The sequence below is a fragment of the Ranitomeya imitator genome, chromosome 1, assembly GCF_032444005.1.
Source record: "Ranitomeya imitator isolate aRanImi1 chromosome 1, aRanImi1.pri, whole genome shotgun sequence".
NCBI classification, from domain to species: Eukaryota; Metazoa; Chordata; class Amphibia; order Anura; family Dendrobatidae; genus Ranitomeya; species Ranitomeya imitator.
In genome coordinates this window covers 994,995,095-995,022,229 of record NC_091282.1, presented here as the reverse complement: position 1 = coordinate 995,022,229, position 27,135 = coordinate 994,995,095, and the positions used below count along the sequence as shown (strand labels likewise).

Below are 27,135 nucleotides of genomic sequence, written 5' to 3'. Positions count from 1 at the left end.
CAGCCCACCAAATGTTGGATTGGGGGGTGGGGGTGTGTTAATTAACCTTTTTGCTTGTTTGCAGGAATTGAAAGAAGAGACTTTGGCCATTCAATTACCATGTGTGCACTGTTTTGAGTTTTTTCAGGGTTTTATATTTTGGGAATTCTTGGGTTTTTGAAAAAATGTCAATGTTAAAAAGATATGATTTAAGTGAATGTTTGTTAAAATGTTTGTTTCTTGATTTGCATCTGCACTTCACTACAGAATTATTATGTAATACAAAGGTGTGGGTTACCCACAGTGTGATTTTCTTTGATTCATATGTAAATGAAAAAACTTTCCTGGGTAATGAATGAATGCATTGCTGAAAATTCAGGGACAGTGTGTGTATGTAATGTGCTTGTTATTGATGTAAATAATTAATTTGTTAAAATTGGGTTGGGTTGGCATATTGGTTTGGGTTATTGTTTTTAATGAAAAAATGTGGAAACATTTAATGACTGATACTGATTTTGATTATTACCATAATTTTGAAATTCCTTATTGATATTATTATACTTGTAATTATGATCATTATTATGCAAATTTGTTTCATATATATTTGATGCATTTAATAACTGTGTTTGATATTTTGGAGTTATGATATATTTTAATGTATAAGTCATGATATATAATTATGATACATGTTTTATTTAGATAGTTATTATTTAGTATTAGAAAAATGTTTGCTACCGTAGAAAAGTTCAAAGGTTGTTTTGGGCATATTTTATTGGACCAGGTATTTTTGTTTTATTCATTTGATGAAGGGGTGGAGAGACAAGCCACCAGGACCAGAACTTTTGAACTGAGTTATCATGGACCAAGTTAATACATCTTGGATTGTTGCTTTGGACTGAACTTTTTCAAGTGTCACTTTGAATTTCTTTCTAACAGTGCAGGCTGTATCTGTGTAAATGTCCAATTAAGTGCTGAGACCAAGCCCAGCTGCTGCTAAGCCGTGACGAGAGTGAACCTCAGAACCGCTAGCTGACGACAAGCAAGGGGGGGAACTAACCCTAGTAAGCCTGTGCCTGAATGTAAATGGTGTATAAAGTGAGGCCCTGACCAACTGCAGCAATAGAAGATGAAGGGACTCAGCCATGGACACCTGCACCCCCCCCCCTCACCCGTTGCTTTGAAGAAATGTGGGGTTAATGTCATAAGGGCAGGGACAGATTATTTTTTATGAGTCTGTCCTTTGGCCAACCAGGGGAAGCAGTGAAGTCATCTTGGCCTTTAGGCAATGATGATAAGGGCACAATAATCCCCTTGTTTCCCCTGCAACGTAGACCAATCTATATTAGTGGTCTAAAGAAGAAAAGAAGATTTTTTCAAAGACATTTCATTTTCCAGTAACCTTTGGTCCATTGTTTTGTTTTTTTATTTTTGATTTTTATGTCCATTGTTTTTTGTACCAACGTGGTTTTCTATTGGTAGCAAAGAGATAAATATATAGGGAACAATTATAATGGTTTATAAAGAATTTGAATAGTTTAGTGGTAGGATAATTATTTAAAGTGATTGAAATCAGGGGTGGAATGTGTTGTATGTTATATATTTATAATGATTTCAACACTCCAATTAATTAATACAAATGATAGAGATATTGATTGGCTTTATTATAAAATATGCATAGTATAACCTTAAGGTACCGTCACACTCAGCAACTTTGCAACGAGAACGACAAAGATCCGTGACGTTGCAGCGTCCTGGATAGCGATCTCGTTGTGTTTGACACGCAGCAGCGATCTGGATCCCGCTGTGCCATCGCTGGTCGGAGCTAGAAGTCCAGAACTTTATTTCGTCGCCAGGTCGGCGTGATTCGTCATGTTTGACAGCAAAAGCAACGATGCCAGCAATGTTTTACATGGAGCTAACAACCAGCGAGAACGATAAGTGAGTCGCCGTTACATCACTGGATCGCTCCTGCATCGTTCTGGAGTAATTGTGTTTGACGTCTCTACAGCGACCTAAACAGCAACGCTCCAGCGATTGGCTTGTTGTCTATATCACTGCAGCATCCGCGAGTGTGACGGTACTTTTAGGGTATGTACACACGTCAGGATTTCTTGCAGAAATTTCCTGAAGAAAACCGGAAATTTTCTGCAAGAAAACCTCTTTTTTTTTTTGCGTTTTTTTTCCCATTTTTTTCGCATTTTTTTAGCATTTGCAAGCGTAATTAGCTTGCAGAATGCTAAAGAAAACTGACTGACAGGTTGGTCACACTTGTCAAACATAGTGTTTGACAAGTGTGACCAACTTTTTACTATAGATGCTGCCTATGCAGCATCAATAGTAAAAGATAGAATGTTTAAAAATAATAAAAAAATAAAAAAAATGGTTATACTCACCTGCAAACAGCCGATCTCCTCAGCGGCGTCCGTTCCTATAGATGGTGTGTGTGTGCAGGACCTTCGATGACGTTGCGGTCACGTGAGCGGTCACATGAGCGGTCACGCGACCAATCACAAGATGGCGACGTCATCGCAGGTCCTTCACACACACCCTCTATAGGAACGGAAGTGGCAGCATGCACTGCTGAGAGGCGGGAAGAGTCCGGGGCCATCGAAGGTGAGTATATCACTATTTTTTATTTTAATTCTTTTTTTTTACCAATTATATCGTGCCCAGTCCGTGGAGTAGAGTCTCCTCTCCTCCACCCTGGGTACCAACTGCACATAATCTGCTTACTTCCCGCATGGTGTGCACATCCCCATGCGGAAAGTAAGCAGATCAATGCATTCCTAGGTGTGCGGAATCCCCGCTATACCGCAAATTTAATGAACATGTTGCTTTTTTTTCCGCAATGCGATTTTTTCGCGGAAAAAAAATGCAACATTTGCACAAGAAATGCGCAATACACTGTAAATAATAGGAGGCATATGTAAGCGTTTTTTCGTGTTTTTTCGCATTTTTATAGAGAAAAAACGCGAAAAAACCACAAAAAAAACTGAACGTGTGCACATGGCCTTACTGTATGGAGTCCACAGAAGGTTACATGTCAATTGTCCAGAATGTAAAGGTACAGTCACACATAACGATATCGTTAACGATATGGTTGCTTTTTGTGATGTAGCAACGATATCATTAACAAAATCGTTATGCGTGACAGCCGATTCAGCGATGTCTTCACTGGTAACCAGGGTAAACATCGGGTTACTAAGCGCAGGGCCGTGCTTAGTAACCCGATGTTTACCCTGGTTACCATTGTAAAAGTTAAAAAAAAAACACTACATACTTACATTCCTGTCACATCCCTCAGCGTCAGCTTCCCTGCATCCCCCCGATGTCAGCGCCGGCCGGCCATAAAGCAGAGCACGTCACCGCTCTGCTTTACGGATGGCGCTTACACAGTGCAGGGAAGCTGATGCTGGGGGACGCGACAGGAATGTAAGTATGTAGTGTTTTTTTTTTACTTTTACAATGGTAACCAGGGTAAACATCGGGTTACTAAGCGCGACCCTGCGCTTAGTAACCCGATGTTTACCCTGGTTACACGGGGATTTCGGCATCGTTGGTCGCTGGAGAGCTGTCTGTGTGACAGTGCAGCGCCACAGAGACCTGGTCGTTGCAGTATGATGCTCTGCCACTAAGGGGAGTGATGGTACGTCTGATGGCACTATAGGAGTTCTCCTGACCAGGTATCACCAGAACACATTACACTTCACACTCCGGCCACTAGGGGGAGAAAAAGGCTTTATTTATTGGGCCACTCCTCACACTGGTAAAACTAGGGGTTGGGGAGGAAGTTAGAAGCAGACTGGGTTGGATTCAGGCAACATCCCATGGCAGGGGGTGTTGCAGGGAGAAGACACAGGGGGGTCCCTGTCAGGCATGGGAACCTGGCAGGTGCCTAGCGAACAGAGCAGAACATAACGGAACCACGCCTGCACTACCTTGCAGCGGTATCCTAAGAAAGAGACACGAAGGGAAGGATATTGTGGAACAGTGTAAACAAGATCAAGCACAAAGGAGTACCAGTAGGAGTCGTGCCGTGAGACCGAGGCAACATCCTACTGAGGCGCGTAGCCGATGGCCGGAACACCGCGGGAGTAACTGACTCTAGGCCTTACTTCGAACTCCGCAGGACAGTTAATTATAGGTTGGCTGTCTACCTTAAATTTCCTACGAAGATATAGGGGGCAACAGTGGGAGAGGGGCGTCTCTAGGGTCCCGGAAGACCTCCAGGCCTTCCCGTCATACGGGTGCGTCCTAGCCATAACAAACTTGGGGGACGAGAAACTAGTAACACCTGGAACTAAAGAGAGATAGAGCTGTAGAGAATGAACGAACGAGAACAGCAGTTGTGAGGACTATTCCGAATGCTCAGCAGGGTAGGACTACAACACACAGGCGCTAGTGGTAGGCAACGATTTCCATCTGCGAGGGAAACTCTGGAAGTGCCCATCGGACCGGCCGGTCTCAGATAGCCCTGTTAAATGTGCTCTGGATTGAGGATCCTGAAGTCTTCAGTAAAGAGGTAAAGAGACTGCAACCTTGTGTCCTCGTTATTGACTGCACCTCACATCATCACCACCTACCTTACTGGGAAGCCCTGGGGACATACTTCACCTGTGGGAAGGTATACAGGTCCTTCTCAAAAAATTAGCATATAGTGTTAAATTTCATTATTTACCATAATGTAATGATTACAATTAAACTTTCATATATTATAGATTCATTATCCACCAACTGAAATTTGTCAGGTCTTTTATTGTTTTAATACTGATGATTTTGGCATACAACTCCTGATAACCCAAAAAACCTGTCTCAATAAATTAGCATATCAAGAAAAGGTTCTCTAAACTACCTATTACCCTAATCTTCTGAATCAACTAATTAACTCTAAACACATGCAAAAGATACCTGAGGCTTTTATAAACTCCCTGCCTGGTTCATTACTCAAAACCCCCATCATGGGTACGACTAGCGACCTGACAGATGTCAAGAAGGCCATCATTGACACCCTCAAGCAAGAGGGTAAGACCCAGAAAGAAATTTCTCAACAAATAGGCTGTTCCCAGAGTGCTGTATCAAGGCACCTCAATGGTAAGTCTGTTGGAAGGAAACAATGTGGCAGAAAACGCTGTACAACGAGAAGAGGAGACCGGACCCTGAGGAAGATTGTGGAGAAGGACCGATTCCAGACCTTGGGGAACCTGAGGAAGCAGTGGACTGAGTCTGGTGTGGAAACATCCAGAGCCACCGTGCACAGGCGTGTGCAGGAAATGGGCTACAGGTGCCGCATTCCCCAGGTAAAGCCACTTTTGAGCTACAGAGAAGCAGCACTGGACTGTTGCTAAGTGGTCCCAAGTACTTTTTTCTGATGAAAGCAAATTTTGCATGTCATTCGGAAATCAAGGTGCCAGAGTCTGGAGGAAGACTGGGGAGAAGGAAATGCCAAAATGCCTGAAGTCCAGTGTCAAGTACCCACAGTCAGTGATGGTGTGGGGTGCCATGTCAGCTGCTGGTGTTGGTCCACTGTGTTTCATCAAGGGCAGGGTCAATGCAGCTAGCTATCAGGAGATTTTGGAGCACTTCATGCTTCCATCGGCTGAAATGCTTTATGGAGATGAAGATTTCATTTTTCAGCACGACCTGGCACCTGCTCACAGTGCCAAAACCACTGGTAAATGGTTTACTGACCATGGTATTACTGTGCTCAATTGGCCTGCCAACTCTCCTGACCTGAACCCCATAGAGAATCTGTGGGATATTGTGAAGAGAAAGTTGAGAGACGCAAGACCCAACACTCTGGATGAGCTTAAGGCCGCTATTGAAGCATCCTGGGCCTCCATAACATCTCAGCAGTGTCACAGGCTCATTGCCTCCATGCCACGCCGCATTGAAGCAGTCATTTCTGCCAAAGGATTCCCGACCAAGTATTGAGTGCATAACTGAACATTATTATTTGTTGCTTTTTTTGTTTGTTATTAAAAAACACTTTTATTTGATTGGATGGGTGAAATATGCTAATTTATTGAGACAGGTTTTTTGGGTTATCAGGAGTTGTATGCCAAAATCATCAGTATTAAAACAATAAAAGACCTGACAAATTTCAGTTGGTGGATAATCAATCTATAATATATGAAAGTTTAATTGTAATCATTACATTATGGTAAATAATGAAATTTAACACTATATGCTAATTTTTTGAGAAGGACCTGTACTATCCAGCTGCCATTCCATCCCCCAGCGGACCCCACAGCAGCGTCGGTCACCCTGACCGAACACCACAGGTGGCGTCACGAACCCCTGACAGACTGCACCACCTTTATTGGACGCCCCTTAGCAGGGTCACGGACCGGGTCTAGCCACCGTGACAGCCTCAGAACCGAACCAGAGAGCCCGGTACCGAGAACTGTGGCAGGTAATGTGTACCCGCTTCTTATTTTATCCCCCGGATCTATTGAGGCGGCTGTGCCCTGTATATTGGCCCATTGATTGTGGCATATATATTTATTATACCAACCGTGAGTTGGTATTGTGTCAGCATTCCTTTGGACATAGAATTATTGTGTCAACCACTAGCAGGCATTTGCAGATGGTTGCTGTATACACATATATATACCTATACTCATTCTTGTTTTTTGTGGCGTCCCTTTGTACGGTATTTTTTTGCATTCATCAACTGTTTTGTTTTTATACTTATTTATAATAAAATATGATTTTATACCTTTATTGTGGGATCTCTTCTTGGTCCCATTGATATTTACATGGGATTTTGTGTTACATCATATAGCATTGCAATAAAGGAGATATACATGTTCAGAGTACGAGTATTTCAGTGTGAGATGCCAGGAAATAGTTTTGCAATAAATACAGCTGTCAGTTTATTTCTACATTTCCGATATTAAGTTGCAGCTTTCATTTCTATGAATCATTCTTATTGGATGTTGCAGTCACTTTTTGGTCTCTTCTTTTCCATTTATCACATCCTTTGCATATAACGCTCTATGAATGTATGTGAAATGCTGGGTAAATATTCTCTAAAACAGATTTTCCTAAAGTGATTGCAAGCACTGGTTTCTTTGGCCGACCTATGAGAAGTGGGAAATCAATTGAAAAAAAAAGTTAATTTCATCATTTATTGTACATAGCAATTTAACTGTTCAAATTTAATGCACGTTTAAATGAGCCTTGGGGAGATCATAAATAAGAGAAGCTCACTTTTAAACTATCCAATAACCGCAGCAATATTGTGCCGGACCCATGAATCACTTAGTGCAATTGCGGTTTAGCAGTTATCATGACATTAACTGTATCTTTGGCTATTTAATCTTTTTCATTAGAGTCGATTTGCTAAATACATTTCTATCATTTATCACATATTTAATTACAGAGATAGCATATACTTCGCAAATTCAATCTTTCACAAGTTAAGTTTGCAGAGCTTTTAATTCTCCAATGACCAACGTGCACATTTATTTGCATTTCTTCTGTAAGATGCATCCAACTATTTATTAAGCTGAGTCATCACATTTCTGGGGATCGTGTTCATTGATAATGGTTAGACTATTCGCATAACACAGAATGCCAGGAGAAGTTCCTTAGATCTGGTGATACGTGAATCACATTCCTTGGACAACAATGTGGAAGTGTTATTTCATTTAATATGCAAATTGTCTCATCAGAGAAAAAGAGGACTTGAACTCTATAATGCCACCAGTTGGAAGTAGCGATCCTACAAGTCACAATCAACCCTTTAACCCCTTAATCCCATATGACGTACTATCCCATCAAGGTGACCTAGGACTTAATTCCCAGTGACGGGATAGTACATCATATGCGATCGGCCGCGCTCACGGGGGGAGCGCGGCCGATCGTGGCCGGGTGTCAGCTGACTATCGCACATTAACCCCCGACACACCGCGATCAAACATGATTGCAGTGTTCCAGGGGCAAAGGGAAGCATCGTGCAGGGAGGGGGCTCCCTGCGTGCTTCCCTGAGACGATCGGTACAAGGCAATGTGCTCACCTTGTACCGAGCGTCTCCTCCCTGCAGGCCCCGGATCCAAAATGGCCGCGGGGCTACTTCTGGGTCCTGCAGGGACTACTTCCGGGTCCAGAGCAGGCGCTGGTAAGCAAGGAGCAGGGCACGCCAGATCGCTGATCTGACACAGTGCACAGGAAAGTGTCAGATCAGCGGTCTGTCACTATACAGTGACGTCCCCCCTGGGACAAAGTAAAAAAAAAAAAAATTTAGATGTGTAAAAAATTTTTTCAAAAATTCCTAAATAAAGAAAAAAAATATATATTGTTCCCATAAATACATTTCTTTATCTAAATAAAAAAAAACAATAAAAGTACACATATTTAGTATCGCCGCATCCGTAACGACCCGACCCATAAAACTGTCCACTAGTTAACCCCTTCAGTGAACACCGTAAACAAAACAAAAAAACGAGGCAAAAAACAACGCTTTATTATCATACCGCCGAACAAAAAGTGGAATAACACGCAATCAAAAAGACGGATATAAATAAACATTTAACAACAGATCCAGAGGAGGTTCCATCAGCACATTCACTCCCTTTAGACAGAGAACGCGGCGGGGAGGACGCAGGCATCGCAACAAGATCGCAAAGAAAAAGCAAAAGGAAGCAAGTCTCCTGGAAGCCAATGACTTAGATTTTGAGTCACCTAATACAGTGATAAACCTGACTGACCACACTCTAGATTCATCTCATCTCTCCGTGTTGTCAAAGGGTCTTAACTTTTGCCTTCCAGAACCATTTAACTTGGTTGACTTCAAGATTGACATGTATAAAGCGATAAGGAAAATACATCTATATAAAATGTTTAAAACTAATAGTAATAAAAATAATGTAGCATCATTGCCTGGAGAAATCCCGTGTCAAATAGGCCCATTGGGCTTCATGCCCTCAAACGGCCCAATAGATGACACGCGTGAGGATGCCCTTCTGCTGCTAGATCTCGCGGACCCCTTAGCAGAATCTATGCATAAACAAAAGTCTCCAATAGAGCCGTTTATGGGAGGCGTTAAATCCACATATGTTCCACAGGTTGCCCCAGGCAACCCCGTGGATATCTTTGAGGCTCAGGTTATCAAGGAAATGGAAGCGCTTTTGTATCGAACAATGCCATCAAATTTATCCTCTGTTGAAAATAAGGCTTTAAAAGAAATACAAAGCTGGCAGGATGTAGTGGTTCGGGCATCGGACAAAGGAGGCAATATTGTTCTTTTGACAAAAAACTATTATATGTCGGAGGCCCTTAGACAACTAACAGATAGTACAACATACGAGAAAATTGAGAGCAATCCTACACTAAAGTTTCATAATGATTTAAGATCTCTCTTGAGGTTATATGTTGAGGGGGAAGTACTTTCAAAGAGACAAGCAGAGAAACTAATACCAGATTCACCGAACAAGCCCCATTGGTACCATCTGCCTAAAGTTCACAAATCGTCTACTAAACCTCCAGGACGACCAATCGTCTCAGGGGTAGGCTCTCTCACAGAGCCCATGTCCAGGTATCTGGACTGGCTACTACGCCCCCTACTCCAAGACATGCCCTCTTATATCAAAGACACCAACCATCTATTACGAGTTATAAGGAATTTTACCTGGCAGGAAACTTTTAGTTTAGCTTCTATTGATGTAGAAAGCTTATACACCAGGATCCCACAAACTCTAGGGGTTAAAGTCATAAGAGAGATTTTACAAAAAACGCCAACAGACGCCCAGACCATCAATTTCATCTGTGACAGTTTGGAACATAATGCCTTTGTGTTTGACAACCAATGGTATGTGCAAAGGGAGGGCACAGCCATGGGTACGTCAGTCGCATGTACCTTGGCTAACCTGTATTTAGCATTCTTTGAGGACAATTATGTCTATTCAGATACCAATCCCTACTTGAAACATATAAAATTATTTATCAGATACGTGGATGACGTCTTGGTGGTCTGGGACGGCACGGCTGATGATTTCACTAATTTTGTACGTTACCTGTCTGAAAGTAATTCCATGAACATGAACTTCACTTCCCTGTATGGTAACCAAACTTTAGATTTTCTTGATGTCAAAATTTCCATAATAGAAGGTGAAATGAATACAGAAGTGTACCGCAAGCCCACCTCTTCCAATGCACTCCTCCATTTCCGAAGCGCTCACCCTTTTTACACAAAACAGGCTTTACCTTTCAGCCAATTTTTAAGAGTTAAAAGAATTAACAGTACAACAGGAGGTTTTAAAAAACAATCGCATTTGCTTTATAAGCGCTTCGAAAATCGAGGATATCCACGCCCCCTTCTTGATGTAGCCCTAGTGAGGGCAGAAAATGAGGTTCCCTGTCTCAAAAAAATCGGTGTCTCATACAATTGTTAGTGACGTTAAACCATTTGTTTTCAGCTTCAAATATGGCCCAATGGATACGTATATTAGGTCTATTATTAGGAAGAATTGGCACATCTTAGGAAAAGACGTGGATTTAACGGATAAACTCGAAAAGGGCCCATTGTTTGCAAGTCGCCGTAGTAAAAATTTGGGGGATATTTTGGTACGTAACCGAATCACCACTGACCATACTAATTGGCTCAGTAGAGATACCCCCAAGGGCAACTACAAATGTGGACAATGTAACATTTGTACACAGCATATAACGGGTAACACCGTCCAGATAGGGCCAATAAAGCATATTGTTAAAGATTTTATTTCCTGTAAAACTACCTATGTAGTATATGTCATCTTCTGTCAGTGCGGTTTTTACTATATAGGTAAGACTATTCGTCCTCTATACATTCGTATAAAGGAACATTTCTCTTCAGTGCGGACAGGGAAAGGAGTTCCCCAGCTGATTAACCACGTCAGACTAAGTCATGCAGGTAACACCAATACACTACGATTTGCTGGCATTGCACGGGTGCATCCACCGCCACAAGGTGGGAATTTGCATCAACTCCTTCTAAGATGTGAAGCCCGTTGGATAATGCGTACTAACGCCACTGGTCCAATGGGGCTAAATGAACGTATCGACATGTCAGTTTTCTTGTAATTTGTGTTGTGTTAAGTTTTTGTGCCTTCTCTCCTGCTTTTGCTTATTATGATTTCATTAAGCACATATCACGTTGTTTTTAAAGCATTGTTTTTATTGTGTGACAAGTACTCTTTATAGTGTTGTTTTTTTAACAATTGTATTGTATCACTCACTGTGCACGGAGAATGGAGAGAGGTAACTTCACTTGGGTAAGACTTTAAATCCCTCCTCCCCATTTCCGTCCGTCATTAGGACCTGTAGAAGCGCCTGCTGCGCGAAACAGCTGTAGTCCTTCATTTCCCAACACGTTTTCTCCCGCCCGCTTTTTTCTGTAAGATGTTCCAATAAAGTTTACTTTCTCCGTCCGGACCAAGGTGTGCGCTCCATCTTCTTCTCTTGAATTGGCGATACTGATCTTCTCTGGATGCAGCACCCTTATAGGACCGACTACTTTAAAGGTTGGAGTCTCGGCTTTTCTGACAAGCTTCACACACAAGGGGTGAGTGCATCTCAGCGGTGCTGTTTTCTTTCTTCGTTTTTTTGTGCCATAAATAAACATGGTACCGCTGAAAACATCATCTTGTCCCGCAAAAAACGAGCCGCCATTCAGCATCATCAGCGAAAAAATAAAAAAGTTACAGTCCTCAGAATAAAGAGATAGAAAAAATAATAATTTTTTCTATAAAATAGTTTTTATCGTATAAAAAGCTCCAAACATAGAAAAATGATGTAATTGAGGTATTGCTGTAATTGTATAGACCCGAAGAATAAAACTGCTTTATCCATTTTACCAAACGCGGAACGGTATAAAGTTCTGCCTCACAAAAATTGGAATAAAAAGCGATCAAAAAATGTCACATGCCCGAAAATGTTACCAATAAAAACGTCAACTCGTCCTGCAAAAAACAATACCTCACATGACTCTGTGGACCAAAATATGGAAAAATTATAGGTCTCAAAATGTGGTAACGCAAAAAATATTTTTTGCAATAAAAAGCGTCTTTTAGTGTGTGACGGCTGCCAAAAATAAAAATCCGCTAGAAAACCCTCTAGAAAAGTAAATCAAACCCCCCTTCATCACCCCGTTAGTTAGGGAAACATAAAAAAATTAAAAAAATGTATTTATTTCCATTTTTCCATTAGGGTTAGGGCTAGGGTTAGGGTTGGGGTTAGGGTTGGGGCTAGGGTCGGGGCTAGGGTTAGGGTAAGGGCTACAGTTAGGGTTGGGGCTAAAGTTAGGGTTAGGGCTAAAGTTAGAGTTAGGGTTGGGGCTAAAGTTAGGCTTACCGTTGGGGCTAAAGTTAGAGTTGGGGCTAAAGTTAGGGTTGGGGCTAAAGCTAGGGTTAGGGTTGGGCTAAAGCTAGGATTGGGGCTAAAGTTAGGGTTAGGGTTGGGGCTAAAGTTAGGGTTAGGGTTGGGGCTAAAGTTAGGGTTAGGGTTGGGGCTAAAGTTAGGGTTGGGGCTAAAGTTAGAGTTAGGGTTGGGGCTAAGGTTAGGGTTAGGGTTTGGATTACATTTATGGTTGGGATTAGGGTTAGGGGTGTGTCAGGGTTAGGGGTGTGGTTAGGGTTATGGTTGGGATTAGGGTTAGGGGTGTATTTGGCATAGGGTTTCAGTTAGAATTGGGGGTTTCCACTGTTTAGGCTTATCAGGGCTCTCCAAACGTGACATGGCGTCTGATCTCAATTCCAGCCAATTCTGCGTTTAAAAAGTATAACAGTGCTCCTTCCCTTCCGAGCTCTCCCGTGCACCCAAACAGGGGTTTACCCCAACATATGCAGAATCAGCATACTCAGGACAAATAGGACAACAACTTTTGGGGTCCAATTTCTTTTGTTACCCTTGGGAAAATAAAAATTTGGGGGTCTAAAAAATATTTTTGTGGGAAAAAAATAATTTTTATTTTCAAAACTCTGCGTTATAAACTGTAGTGAAACACTTGGGGGTTCAAAGCTGTCAAAGCACATCTAGATAAGTTCCTTGGGATGTCTAGTTTCCAAAATGGTGTCACTTGTGGGGGGTTTCTACTGTTTAGGTGCATCAGGGGCTCTGCAAATGCAACATGACGCCTGCAGACCAATCCATCTAAGTCTGCATTCCAAATGGCACTCCTTCCCTTCCAAGCTCTGCCATGCACCCAAACGGTGGTTCCCCCCCACATATGGGATATCAGCGTACTTGGAACAAATTGCACAACAACGTTTGGGGCCTAATTTCTCTTGTTACTCTTGGGAAAATAAAAATTTGGGGGGCTAAAAAAACATTTTTGTGGGAAAAAAAAATAATTTTTATTTTCACGACTCTGCGTTATAAACTGTAGTGAAACACTTGGGGGTTCAAAGCTGTCAAAACACATCTAGATAAGTTCCTTGGGGGGTCTAGTTTCCAAAATGGTGTCACTTTTTGGGGTTTCCACTGTTTAAGTGCATCAGGGGCTCTGCAAATGCAACGTGACGCCTGCAGACCAATCCATCTAAGTCTGCAATCCAAATGGCGCTTCTTCCCTTCCGAGCTCAGCCATGTGCCCAAACGGTGGTTCCCCCCCACATATGGGGTATCAGCATACTCACGACAAATTGGACAATAACTTTTGGGGTCCAATGTCTCCTGTTACCCTTAGAAAAATGCAAAACTGGGGGCTAATAAATAATTTTTGGGAAAAAAAATGATTTTTTATTTTCACGGCTCTGCGTTAAAAACTGTAGTGAAACACTTGGGGGTTCAAAGTTCTCACAACACATCTAGATAAGTTCCTTGCGGGGTCTAGTTTCCAAAATGGTGTCACTTCTGGGGGGTTTCTACTGTTTAGGTGCATCAGGGGCTCTGCAAATGCAACATGACGCCTGCAGACCAATCCATCTAAGTCTGCATTCCAAATGGCACTCCTTCCCTTCCAAGCTCTGCCATGCACCCAAACGGTGGTTCCCCCCCACATATGGGATATCAGCGTACTTGGAACAAATTGCACAACAACGTTTGGGGCCTAATTTCTCTTGTTACTCTTGGGAAAATAAAAATTTGGGGGGCTAAAAAAACATTTTTGTGGGAAAAAAAAATAATTATTTTCACGACTCTGCGTTATAAACTGTAGTGAAACACTTGGGGGTTCAAAGCTGTCAAAACACATCTAGATAAGTTCCTTGGGGGGTCTAGTTTCCAAAATGGTGTCACTTTTTGGGGTTTCCACTGTTTAAGTGCATCAGGGGCTCTGCAAATGCAACGTGACGCCTGCAGACCAATCCATCTAAGTCTGCAATCCAAATGGCGCTTCTTCCCTTCCGAGCTCAGCCATGTGCCCAAACGGTGGTTCCCCCCCACATATGGGGTATCAGCATACTCACGACAAATTGGACAATAACTTTTGGGGTCCAATGTCTCCTGTTACCCTTAGAAAAATGCAAAACTGGGGGCTAATAAATAATTTTTGGGAAAAAAAATGATTTTTTATTTTCACGGCTCTGCGTTAAAAACTGTAGTGAAACACTTGGGGGTTCAAAGTTCTCACAACACATCTAGATAAGTTCCTTGCGGGGTCTAGTTTCCAAAATGGTGTCACTTCTGGGGGGTTTCTACTGTTTAGGTGCATCAGAGGCTTTGCAAATGCAATGTGACGCCTTCAGACCAATCCATCTAAGTCTGTATTCCAAATGGCGTTCCTTCCCTTCCGAGCTCTGCCATGCGAACAAATGGTGGTTCCCCCCCACATATGGTATCAGCGTACTCAGGACAAATTGGATAACATTTGGGGTCGAATTTCTCCTGTTACCCTTGGGAAAATACAAAACTGGGGGCTAAAAAATCTGCATTATAAACTGTAGTGAAACACTTGGGGGTTCAAAGCTGTCAAAACACAGTTCTATAAGTTCCTTAGGGGGTCTACTTTCCAAAATGGTGTCACTTGTGGGGGGGGTTTCAATGTTTAGACCCATCAGGGGCTCTCCAAACGTGACATGGTGTTCGATTCCTCCTTAGTCCTTAGTGTACAAATCCCTAGTTAGACCGCACATGGAGTACTGTGTCCAGTTTTGGGCACCGGTGCTTAGGAAGGATATAATGGAACTAGAGAGAGTACAAAGGAGGGCAACAAAATTAATAAAGGGGATGGGAGAACTACAATACCCAGATAGATTAGCGAAATTAGGATTATTTAGTCTAGAAAAAAGACGACTTAGGGGCGATCTAATAACCATGTATAAGTATATAAGGGGACAATACAAATATCTCGCTGAGGATCTGTTTATACCAAGGAAGGTGACGGGCACAAGGGGGCATTCTTTGCGTCTGGAGGAGAGAAGGTTTTTCCACCAACATAGAAGAGGATTCTTTACTGTTAGGGCAGTGAGAATCTGGAATTGCTTGCCTGAGGAGTTGGTGATGGCGAACTCAGTCGAGGGGTTCAAGAGAGGCCTGGATGTCTTCCTGGAGCAGAACAATATTGTATCATACAATTATTAGGTTCTGTAGAAGGACGTAGATCTGGGGATTTATTATGATGGAATATAGGCTGAACTGGATGGACAAATGTCTTTTTTCGGCTTTACTAACTATGTTACTATGTTACTATGTTACTATGTTAGTCTTCTTCCGTCGTCTGTTAGAATTTCGTAAGACCGAGGTCCCAGTTTCTGGGCAACCTTTGCCTTTTGCCAGTGTTTGTCAAATGTGGTGCTTGGCTGCAGCCGAATGTAGTCATTTCTCTGGAGCTCAGGCAGATCCTTTGCAGATTTATTGTAATAGAAAGCTTGCCTAGCTTGATTCTTCTGTAATTTAGCTTCGATGTTTCCCAGCAGCTTTGGCTCTAACAGATGACACGCAGTTGGTACTAGTGTCTTTGTACGCCTACTCATGAGCCTCTGTGCCGGACTGCTGTCTGGGCCTTGGGTGGGTGTGTTTCTATGATCCAGTATAGACAGATATACATCAGCACCCGCCTGGTTTGCTTTCTGCATGAGTCTTTTGGCCGTTTTTACTGCTGACTCTGCTTTCCCATTACTTTGAGGATATCTTGGAGAAGACGTCTGGTGTTCAAATTCCCATTTCTTACTGAAAGTTTTGAATTCTTCTGACGTAAACTGTGCCGCATTGTCAGAGAAAACGATATCTGGAATGCCATACCTGGCAAAATGGGCCTTGAGTTTTTTAATCACTGTTCTCGCCCTTGTGTCCTGCACCAAATCAACCTCCCAGAAGTTAGAGAAATAGTCCACTGTAATCAGGTATTCTTTGTCATTCCATGTGAACAAGTCTGTTCCTATTTTTGACCAAGGCCTATGTGGAATTTCATGAGGTTGCAATGTCTCCTTTGGTTGCTTATCATTGCAGGATGCACATATTTCACATTGTGCTATGTAATTTTTTATGTGGTCATTCATTCCTGGCCAATAAACTGATTCTCGTGCACGACGTAGGCATCCTTCCATGCCTAAGTGAGAAGAGTGCAATGTCTTCAATATGCCTCTTCTGAGAACTTCAGGTATAACAGCCCTGTCTCCTTTAAAGATGATTCCTTGCTGCACTGACAATTCATCTCTTATGTGGAAGAATGGTGAGACTTCCCTCGGAGCATGCTGCTTGTATTTTGGCCAGCCCTGCAAGATGACAGTCTTTAAACTCTGGAGACTTTTATCCTTCTCTGTAAAAGTCTGGATTTGCTTGACCTTTTCTTTTGACACTGCAAGGTAGTTACACATATTGATGGTTTCAATGTCTTCCTCCTCATCATTTGTGGTAGGAAGGTAAGCTCTGCTTAGCGTATCTGCAATCAGTAAGTCTCTTCCTGGACAGTACCCGATGTCAACATCATATTTCTGAAGTCGCAACAGCATGCGCTGTAGTCTCTTTGGGGCATTTAGTAATGGTTTCTTTGTAATACTCTCCAATGGTTTGTGATCCGACTGCACTGTTACCCGTCGACCATAGGTGTACTGGTGAAACTTCTCCATCCCAAATACCACAGCCAGTAGTTCCTTCTCAATCTGCGCATATCCCTGCTCTGTTGTTGTAAGGGCTCTGCTTGCAAATGTAATTGGCTGTTTGTTCTGCATTAATGTGGCTCCAAGGCCTTTTTCCGAAGCATCACATTGTACCACCACTTCTCGATCTGGATCGAAATACTTTAGGGTTGCTGTATCTGCAATGGCATTCTTTACTGCTCGGAAAGCAGTCTCCTGGCTTTCTGTCCATTCCCAGCGCACATCTTTGTGGGTTAGCTTTCTCAGTGGCTCACACATGTCTGACAGATGTCTGCAAAATTTTGAGAGATAATTCACCATGCCCAAAAATCGTTGTACTCCAGAAACATCAGTAGGGGTAGGCAAATCTTGTATTGCTCTCACCTTTTCAGGATCCACTTTGACCCCAGTTGAAGTCAGTCGATGACCAATATAGGCCACTTCTGTAATTTTCAATTTGAATTTGTCCAAATTCAGCTTTATGTTTTTTTCTCTGCATCTGTCCAAAAATTGTATCATATTCTGATCGTGATCCTTGATTGCAGATTCCATATTTTCACCTTCTCCCACTACTAGGATATCATCCGCTATTGTCTTCACTCCAGTAAGTCCTTCCAAAGCCTGCATCAATTTCTGCTGGAATATCTCTGGAGCAGGTTTTAGTCCCATGGGCATTTTCAGCCATTTAAAGCGTCCAAATGGTGAAGAAAATGTTGTCAATAAACTTGAATCTTCAGTCAGGTCCACATGCCAGAATCCATTTTTTACATCACATACAGAAAATATTTTAGCCTTTGATAAATCTGGTAGAACATCATCTAATGTTGGGATTGGGTAATGATTTCGTTTCAGCGCCTTGTTGAGTGGCTTAGGATCAATACATATTCTTAACTTGCCCGATGGTTTCTGCACTATGACCAAACTGCTGATCCAATCTGTGCTCTTCTGGACTGGTGCTATCATGCCTCTTCTCTGTAGATCTTGCAGTTCTACTTTCAGCGGTTGCATTAAAGCTACAGGCACTCTTCTTATAGGTAATCTGGTGGGCTGCACTGTGTTGTCAATTTCTAGCCTATATTTACCTTCAAAGCATCCATCACCTTCAAATACATCAGCATACTCTGCTTTTATTTTCTGCATGTCCAAGTTGTGCTCTGCATTTAGTTTTGGATTTTGTATATCCTGGGCAACTTCAACAGACATAATGTTCTGAGACTGTACTTTTATTAAGTCCATTGCCTGAACTGCTTTTACTCCCAGTAATGGTACATGGTTACCACCCCGTAACACGGTAAATTCAACTCTATAACTCTTTCTGTTACATGGGTTTCGTATTTTTAGCTTACATGTACCCATTGGTTTCAGAACACTTTTGTTGTACATCACCAGTACCTTGTCAGTTGGCTCAATAGAAACCTGTTTGTTTAGCAGATCAAATGAAATTACATTGCAGCTTGCTCCACAATCCAGCTGAAATCTAATGGGCTTCTCATCCAACAAGAATGTTGCATAAAGCTGCTTGGCATCCTTCACTACTGACTGCCCGACTACATTGACTTTCTCTGTTGTAGACTGCATTTGTAGCCATGTAATGTCCTCTGCACTGTCAGTGTCTGGTGTCACAGTGTGGAGCTGTCTGTACTGTTTGCCTCTTCCTTGCCTGCAGACAGCAGAGGGATGATTCTTCTTGCCACATGACCTGCTGGTTTCCCCATATGCTGGACACTTGGTTTTGTCTCTCTCATGTCTTTTCCCACAATACTTGCAGTGGACAGTGTTTATAGGGTAGTCTGGTCCTGTCTTTCCTTTCATAGATACTGCATGTACCTTGTCATCATCATTCTCACTGGTGCCTGCCATCATCTTCAGGCTATGCTTTGTGAGCTCAGCAGCCCTGCAGATTTGCATACATTTTCTAAAGTCATGCCTTCCTCTCTCAGTAATCTTTCTTTGAGATGACTGTCCTTTATGCCACACACCATTCTGTCCTTGATTAGACTGTCCCTGATCTCTCCAAAGCCACATGTTTCTGCAAGTCTCCTCAGCTCTGTCAGATATCTGTCCACATTTTCACCATCCTCCTGATGTCTTGTGAAAAACTTATATCTTTCCACTGTCTCATTCTTCTTTGGGTCACAGTGCTTATCAAATGCCTGCACAATGTCTGCTAGGAGGAGGTTGTCTGTGTCTGGGAGCAAGGTGTGGGCTAATTCTCTGCCATTTTCCCCAATTAGGTAATAAAACAGCTTTACTTTCCGTTTGTCATCAGTGGGGCCCACAGTCAGATCCACATACAGTGTAAACTCTTCCTTCCAATGTCTCCAAGTCTGGGACAGATTACATGAAGTGACATCCAGTCTCTGAGGGGGCTTCAGACCAGTCTCCATTTTTCTGTACTGTCAGGGAATCTGTACTTACAGTTGCAGTGATCTGTACAGTTCCAGCCTCATATAAGCTCTAAGAATTTGCAGGTTCTGTGCCCGGCTGCCACCATGTTCTGTTTGATGGATCCTGTCATAAATCACACTCTGTGAGTATCTCCAGGCTCTTTATTCACATCTTGTCTCAACCTCCATTACATGAATTCCGAGTACAACAACCTCCAACAAGTTCCAAACAAAGAATATAGAACACACATAAAAGTAGTGAGACCCCTAGAGGCCACATGAACATATAACATATTGCTACAGTGTCCCATCTCAATTCCAGTCAATTTTGCATTGAAAAGTCAAACAGCGCTCCTTCCCTTCCGAGCTCTGCCAAGCGCCGAAACAGTGGTTTACCCCCACATGTGGGGTATCAGCATACTCAGAACAAATGGCACAACAACTTTTGGGGTCCAATTTCTTCTCTTACCCTTGGGAAAATAAAAAATTGGGGGTGAAAAGATCATATTTGTGAAAAAATATGATTTTTTATTTTTACGGCTCTGCATTATAAACTTCTGTGAAGCACTTGGTGGGTTAAAGTGCTCACCACACATATTGATAAGTTCCTTAGGGGGTCTACTTTCCAAAATGGTGTCACTTGTGGGGGGTTTCAATGTTTAGGCACATCAGGGGCTCTCCAAACGCAACATGGCATCCCATCTCAATTCCTGTCAATTTTGCATTGAAACATCAAACGGTGCTCCTTCCTTTCCGAGCTCTGCCGTGTGCCCAAACAGTGGATTACCCCCACATGCGGGGTATTGGCGTACTCAGAACAAATGGCACAACAAATTTTGGGGTCCAATTTCTTTTCTTACCCTTGGGAAAATTAAAACAATTTGGAGCTGAAGTAAATTTTTTGTGAAAAAAAAGTTAAATGTTAATTGTTTTTTAAACATTCCAAAAATTCCTGTAAAACACCTGAAGGGTTAATAAACTTCTTGAATGTGGTTTTGAGCACCTTGAGGGGTGCAGTTTTTAGAATGATATCACACTTGCTTATTTTCTATCATATAGACCCCTCAAAATGACTTCAAATGTGATGTGGTCCCAAAAAATATTGGTGTTGTAAAAATGAGACATTGCTGGTCAACTTTTAACCCTTATAACTTCCTAAAAAAAAAATTTTGGTTCCAAAATTGTGCTGATGTAAAGTAGACATGTGGGAAATGTTACTTATTAATTATTTTACATGACATATCTCTGTGATTTAAGGGCATAAAAATTCAAAGTTGGAAAATTGCAAAATTTTCAAAATTTTCACCAAATTTCCATTTTTTCACAAATAAACGCAAGTTTTATCAAAGAAATTTTACCACTCTTATGAAGTACAATATGTCACGAGAAAACAGTGTCAGAATCACCAAGATCCGTTGAAGCATTCCAGTGTTATAACCTCATAAAGGGACAGTGGTCAGAATTGTACAAATTGGCCCGGTCATCAACGTGCAAACCACCCTTGGAGCTTAAGGGGTTAACGAGTCTTGCAATATGACTTAGGATAATAGCCAAATCAATATCTCAATTTGTAGACACAGTGTTTTGGGCTGTTGGCCCTCGTCAGTGCGAAGCATGAGAACTGATTTGGCTAGATGAGAGGCTCTGGACTGAGGAATTTAGTGATAATAGCAGCTTACTTTTTGTTGCCGGAGGGTATGTGCACACAATCAGGAACTGGATGCGCTTTGGACGCAACACATGTCCGCTGGGTCCAAGCGCTGCCGGCTTTTGAACGCAGGTGAATCCACATGTGTTCATTGAACCGTGCGTAATCACCGCCTCCAATACATTAATACACTAATATGTCCTATTTAAAGTGGTAATCCCTTTAAATTAGGTGCCCACTCCCAATTTCAAGATTAAATTTAACACAGCATCCTAGGTAAATCAAACACCACTGAAGGAGTGAAGCTTATATAAATTCAAAAATTATCAAATTTTTATTGAATCAATCACATGATGAAATACAGAATAAAAATATTAATATTAAGAAAGGTGCAGAAAAAGGAAAGGAGGGACTTGGGACTCAAAATAGTGGAGTTTGCTACCTGGTAGATAGCATGACCAAAACTAAAAACTCATAGTAATGGAAATCCAATCACTGAGACCATAGTGGATTTTATGCTATAAATAATGAAAAATAATTGACACACCTTTAATGAATAAATAGTATATAAACTATCTAATATATAATTGTCTAAGGGTTACTTCCGTCTGTCTGTCCTTCTGTCTGTCCTTCTGTCTGTCACGGATATTCATTGGTCGCGGCCGCTGTCTGTCATGGAAATCCAAGTCGCTGATTGGTCGCGGCAAAACAGCCACGACCAATCAGCGATGGGCACAGTCCGGAAGAAAATGGTCGCTCCTTACTCCACGCAGTCAGTGCCCAGCGTCCGCATACTCCCCTTTGGTCAGCGCTCACACAGGGTTAATGGCAGCGTTGACCGCGGTGTAACGCACTCGGTTAATGCTGGTATTAACCTTGTGTGACCAACTTTTTACTATTCATGCTGCCTATGCAGCATGAATAGTAAAAATATTTAATGTTAAAAATAATTAAAAAAATAAAAAATAGTTACATACTCACCATCCGGAGCCCCCGGATCGAATCGGCCAGTTACCGATGCTCCTCGCAATGCCCCAGTGACCGCTCCATGCATTGCAGACTCGCGAGACCGCTACGTCATCATCTCGTGTCACCGCAATGCACTCTTCAGACCGGAGCACGCGAGGAGCGTCGGTAACCGGCCGCTTCGATCCGGAGGCTCCGGATGGTGAGTATGTAACTATTTTTTATTTGAATTCCTTTTTTTAACAGGGATATGGTGCATACTACGTTACTGGCCAATATACTACGTGACTGGGCAGTATACTACGTGTCTGTGCTGTATACTACGTGGCTCTGTGCTGTATACTATGTGGCTGGGCAATATACAATGTGGCTGGGCAATACACTATGTGGCTGGGCAATATACTATGTGGCTGGGCAATATACTACGTAACTAGGCAATATACTACGTAACTGGGCAATATACTACGTGGCTGGGCAATATACTCCGTGACTGGACAATATACTACGTGTCTGTGCTGTATACTACTGACAGAAAAAAGACTCGCACATCCAAACTAGTGTGAATAGGTGCATACCAGGAGCAGCTACCTCCATACATAAATATACAAAAAAGGTTGCACTCTATCGTGCAAAAGCATGTCTAATATGAAATATATGAAATATGAATAGCAAAATGGCTTATGAACATTAGGAAAATATTTAAGAGACGCTTTGCACAGAATTTGATATAATCAAATAGTGTGAGCCCATCAACCAATCGTCAAGGTGGTCTCATAAAACTGATGGGTCCCTGATCTCCCTGTCCAAATGTGAACACTTACCGAAGGCCAATGTCTGTATGCCTGGGTGAATGTGGATACCTCTGTTCAGCAAAGCCTACATATGGGTTGACCGGGACCAAGTGTGATGAGATGCAATTAAAAACCACATGGTGATGGGAGGACCTTGACGATTGGTTGATGGGGATGAGGACCTATGAGACCACCTTGACGATTGGTTGATGGGCTCACACTATTTGATTATATCAAATTCTGTGCAAAGCGTCTCTTAAATATTTTCCTAATGTTCATAAGCCATTTTGCTATTCATATTTCATATATTTCATATTAGACATGCTTTTGCACGATAGAGTGCAACCTTGTTTGTATATTTATGTATGGAGGTAGCTGCTCCTAGTATGCACCTATTCACACTAGTTTGGATGTGCGAGTCTTTTTTCTGTCATTTCTATGTTAGCTGACTGACTGCGCACTCCTCCCATCACCATGTGGTTTTTAATTGCATCTCATCACACTTGGTCCCGGTCAACCCATATGTAGGCTTTGCTGAACAGAGGTATCCACATTCACCCAGGCATACAGACATTGGCCTTCGGTAAGTGTTCACATTTGGACAGGGAGATCAGGGACCCATCAGTTTTATGAGACCACCTTGACGATTGGTTGATGGGCTCACACTATTTGATTATATCAAATTCTGTGCAAAGCGTCTCTTAAATATTTTCCTAATGTTCATAAGCCATTTTGCTATTCATATTTCATATATTTCATATTAGACATGCTTTTGCACGATAGAGTGCAACCTTGTTTGTATATTTATGTATGGAGGTAGCTGCTCCTGGTATGCACCTATTCACACTAGTTTGGATGTGCGAGTCTTTTTTCTGTCATTTCTATGTTAGCTGACTGACTGCGCACTCCTCCCATCACCATGTGGTTTTTAATTGCATCTCATCACACTTGGTCCCGGTCAACCCATATGTAGGCTTTGCTGAACAGAGGTATCCACATTCACCCAGGCATACAGACATTGGCCTTCGGTAAGTGTTCACATTTGGACAGGGAGATCAGGGACCCATCAGTTTTATGAGACCACCTTGACGATTGGTTGATGGGCTCACACTATTTGATTATATCAAATTCTGTGCAAAGCGTCTCTTAAATATTTTCCTAATGTTCATAAGCCATTTTGCTATTCATATTTCATATATTTCATATTAGACATGCTTTTGCACGATAGAGTGCAACCTTTTTTGTATATTTATGTATGGAGGTAGCTGCTCCTGGTATGCACCTATTCACACTAGTTTGGATGTGCGAGTCTTTTTTCTGTCATTTCTATGTTAGCTGACTGACTGCGCACTCCTCCCATCACCATGTGGTTTTTAATTGCATCTCATCACACTTGGTCCCGGTCAACCCATATGTAGGCTTTGCTGAACAGAGGTATCCACATTCACCCAGGCATACAGACATTGGCCTTCGGTAAGTGTTCACATTTGGACAGGGAGATCAGGGACCCATCAGTTTTATGAGACCACCTTGACGATTGGTTGATGGGCTCACACTATTTGATTATATCAAATTCTGTGCAAAGCGTCTCTTAAATATTTTCCTAATGTTCATAAGCCATTTTGCTATTCATATTTCATATATTTCATATTAGACATGCTTTTGCACGATAGAGTGCAACCTTTTTTGTATATTTATGTATGGAGGTAGCTGCTCCTGGTATGCACCTATTCACACTAGTTTGGATGTGCGAGTCTTTTTTCTGTCATTTCTATGTTAGCTGACTGACTGTGCACTCCTCCCATCACCATGTGGTTTTTAATTGAATCTCATCACACTTGGTCCCGGTCAACACATATGTAGGCTTTGCTGAACAGAGGTATCCACATTCACCCAGGCATACAGACATTGGCCTTCGGTAAGTGTTCACATTTGGACAGGGAGATCAGGGACCCATCAGTTTTATGAGACCACCTTGACGATTGGTTGATGGGCTCACACTATTTGATTATATCAAATTCTGTGCAAAGCGTCTCTTAAATATTTTCCTAATGTTCATAAGCCATTTTGCTATTCATATTTCATATATTTCATATTAGACATGCTTTTGCACGATAGAGTGCAACCTTTTTTGTATATGTGCTGTATACTACGTGACTGGGCAATATACTACATGGCTGGGCAATATACTACGTGGCTCTGTGCTGTATACTACGTGACTGGGCAATATATTATGTGGCTGGGCAATATACTACGTGACTGTGCTGTATACTACGCGTCTGTGCTGTATACTACGTGGCTCTGTGCTGTATACTACGTGGCTCTGTGCTGTATACTATGTCACTGGGCAATATACTATGTGACTGGGCAATATACTATGTGGCTGGGCAATATACTATGTGGCTGGGCAATATACTACGTGGCTGGGCAATATACTATGTGACTGGGCAATATACTACGTGACTCTGTGCTGTATACTACGTCACTGGGCAATATACTATGTGGCTGGGCAATATACTATGTGGCTGGGCAATATACTATGTGGTTAGGCAATATACTACGTGGACATGCATATTCTAGAATACCTGATGCGTTAGAATCAGGCCACCGTCTAGTAGCATATAAGTAATTGTCTTACAGAGACAAAGATGCGCCACAGAATTACTGCCAAACTCGTATCACAGGTCTATAGTAAGTGCATACTAGTCTATGCAAGGCAATACCAACCACTCAGCCTCTCTCCTATTAGAAACAAATACAGAATTCTGGAGTTGCAGGATCACCAACAAAGATACTTAGATATAATGATGCACAGTGGCATAATATTCAAGGAAGGTCATGACATCATTACCTGGATCCTGGCTGTGTAACAGAGTTTTCACTGAGTCCCGTCCCTCTGCCCCGATGCGCACGTTTCGCCCTGCTTCTTCGGGGCGCGTGCACACCGATCAACAATCAGGAACTGGCAGCACTTTGAACGCAACACATGTCCACTGCGTCCAAAGCACTGCCGGCTTTTGAAAGCAGGTGAATCTACAATGCCTTGCGAAAGTGTTCGGCTCCCTGGAACTTTTCAACCTTTTCCATATATCATGCTTCAAACATAAAGATACCAAATGTTAGTTTTTAGTGAAGAATCAACAACTAGTAGAACACAATTGTGATGTTGAACAAAATTTATTGGTTGTTTTAAATCTTTGTGGAAATTCAAAAACTGAAAAGTGGGGCGTGCAATATTATTCGGCCCCTTTACTTTCAGTGGAGCAAACTCACTCCAGAAGTTCATTGTGGATCTCTGAATATTCCAATGTTGTCCTAAATGCCTAATGATGATAAATATAATCCCTCTGTGTGTAATCAAGTCTTCGTATAAATGCACCTGCTCTGTGATAGTCTCAGGATTGTTTGAAGCACAAAGAGCATCATGAAGACCAAGGAACACAACAGGCAGGTCCGTGATACTGTTGTGGAGAAGTTTAAAGCCAGATTTGGATACAAAATGATTTCCAAAACTTTAAACATCCCAAGGAGCACTGTGCAAGCGATCATATTGAAATGGAAGGAGTATCATACCACTGCAAATCTACCAAGACCTGGCCGTCCCTCTAAACTTTCATCTCAAACAAGGAGAAGACTGATCAGAGATGCAACAAAGAGGCCCATGATCACTGTGGATGAACTGCAGAGATCTACAGCTGAGGTGGGACAGTCTGTCAATAGGACAACAATCAGTTGCACACTGCACAAACCTGGCCTTTATGGAGTGGCAAGAAGAAAGCCATTTCTCAAGATATCCATAAAAAGTTTGCAACAAGCCACCAGGGAGACACATCAAACATGGGAAAGAAGGTGCTCTGGTCAGATAAAACCAAAATCGAACTTTTTGGCAACAATGCCAAATGATATGTTTGGCATAAAGGCAACACAGCTCATCACCCTGAACACACCATGCCCACTGTCAAACATGGTGGTGGCAGCAGCATCATGGTTTGGGCCTGCTTTTCTTCAGCAGGGTCAGGGAAGATGGTTAAAATTGATAGTAAGATGGATGGAGCCAAATACAGGACCATTCTTGAAGAAAACCTATTGGAGTCTGCCAAAGACCTGAGACTGGGACTGAGATTTGTCTTCCAACAAGACAATGATCCTAAACATAAAGCAAAATCTACAATGGAATGGTTCACAAATAAAAGTATCCAGGTGTTAGAATGGTCAAGTCAAAGTCCAGACCTCAATCCAATCGAGAATCTGTGGAAAGAGCTGAAAACTGCTGTTCATCAAACTTCACTGAGCTCGAGCTGTTTGCCAGGGAAGAATGGGAAAGAATTTCAGTCTCTCGATGTACAAAACTGATAGAGACATACCCCAAG

At 42.1% G+C, this 27,135-nt stretch overlaps 1 long non-coding RNA gene across 2 annotated transcripts in view; it reads right to left on the bottom strand.

The window, feature by feature from the left end:
* Nucleotides 1–6,684: 6,684 nt before the first annotated feature.
* Nucleotides 6,685–27,135, bottom strand: part of LOC138658257 (uncharacterized) — a 41,362-nt gene continuing 20,911 nt past the window's right edge. For both annotated transcript variants that reach the window (XR_011317416.1, XR_011317417.1), the window contains one exon: nucleotides 6,685–7,061. This is a non-coding gene — a long non-coding RNA (uncharacterized lncRNA). The remainder of the gene's footprint in view (nucleotides 7,062–27,135) is intronic.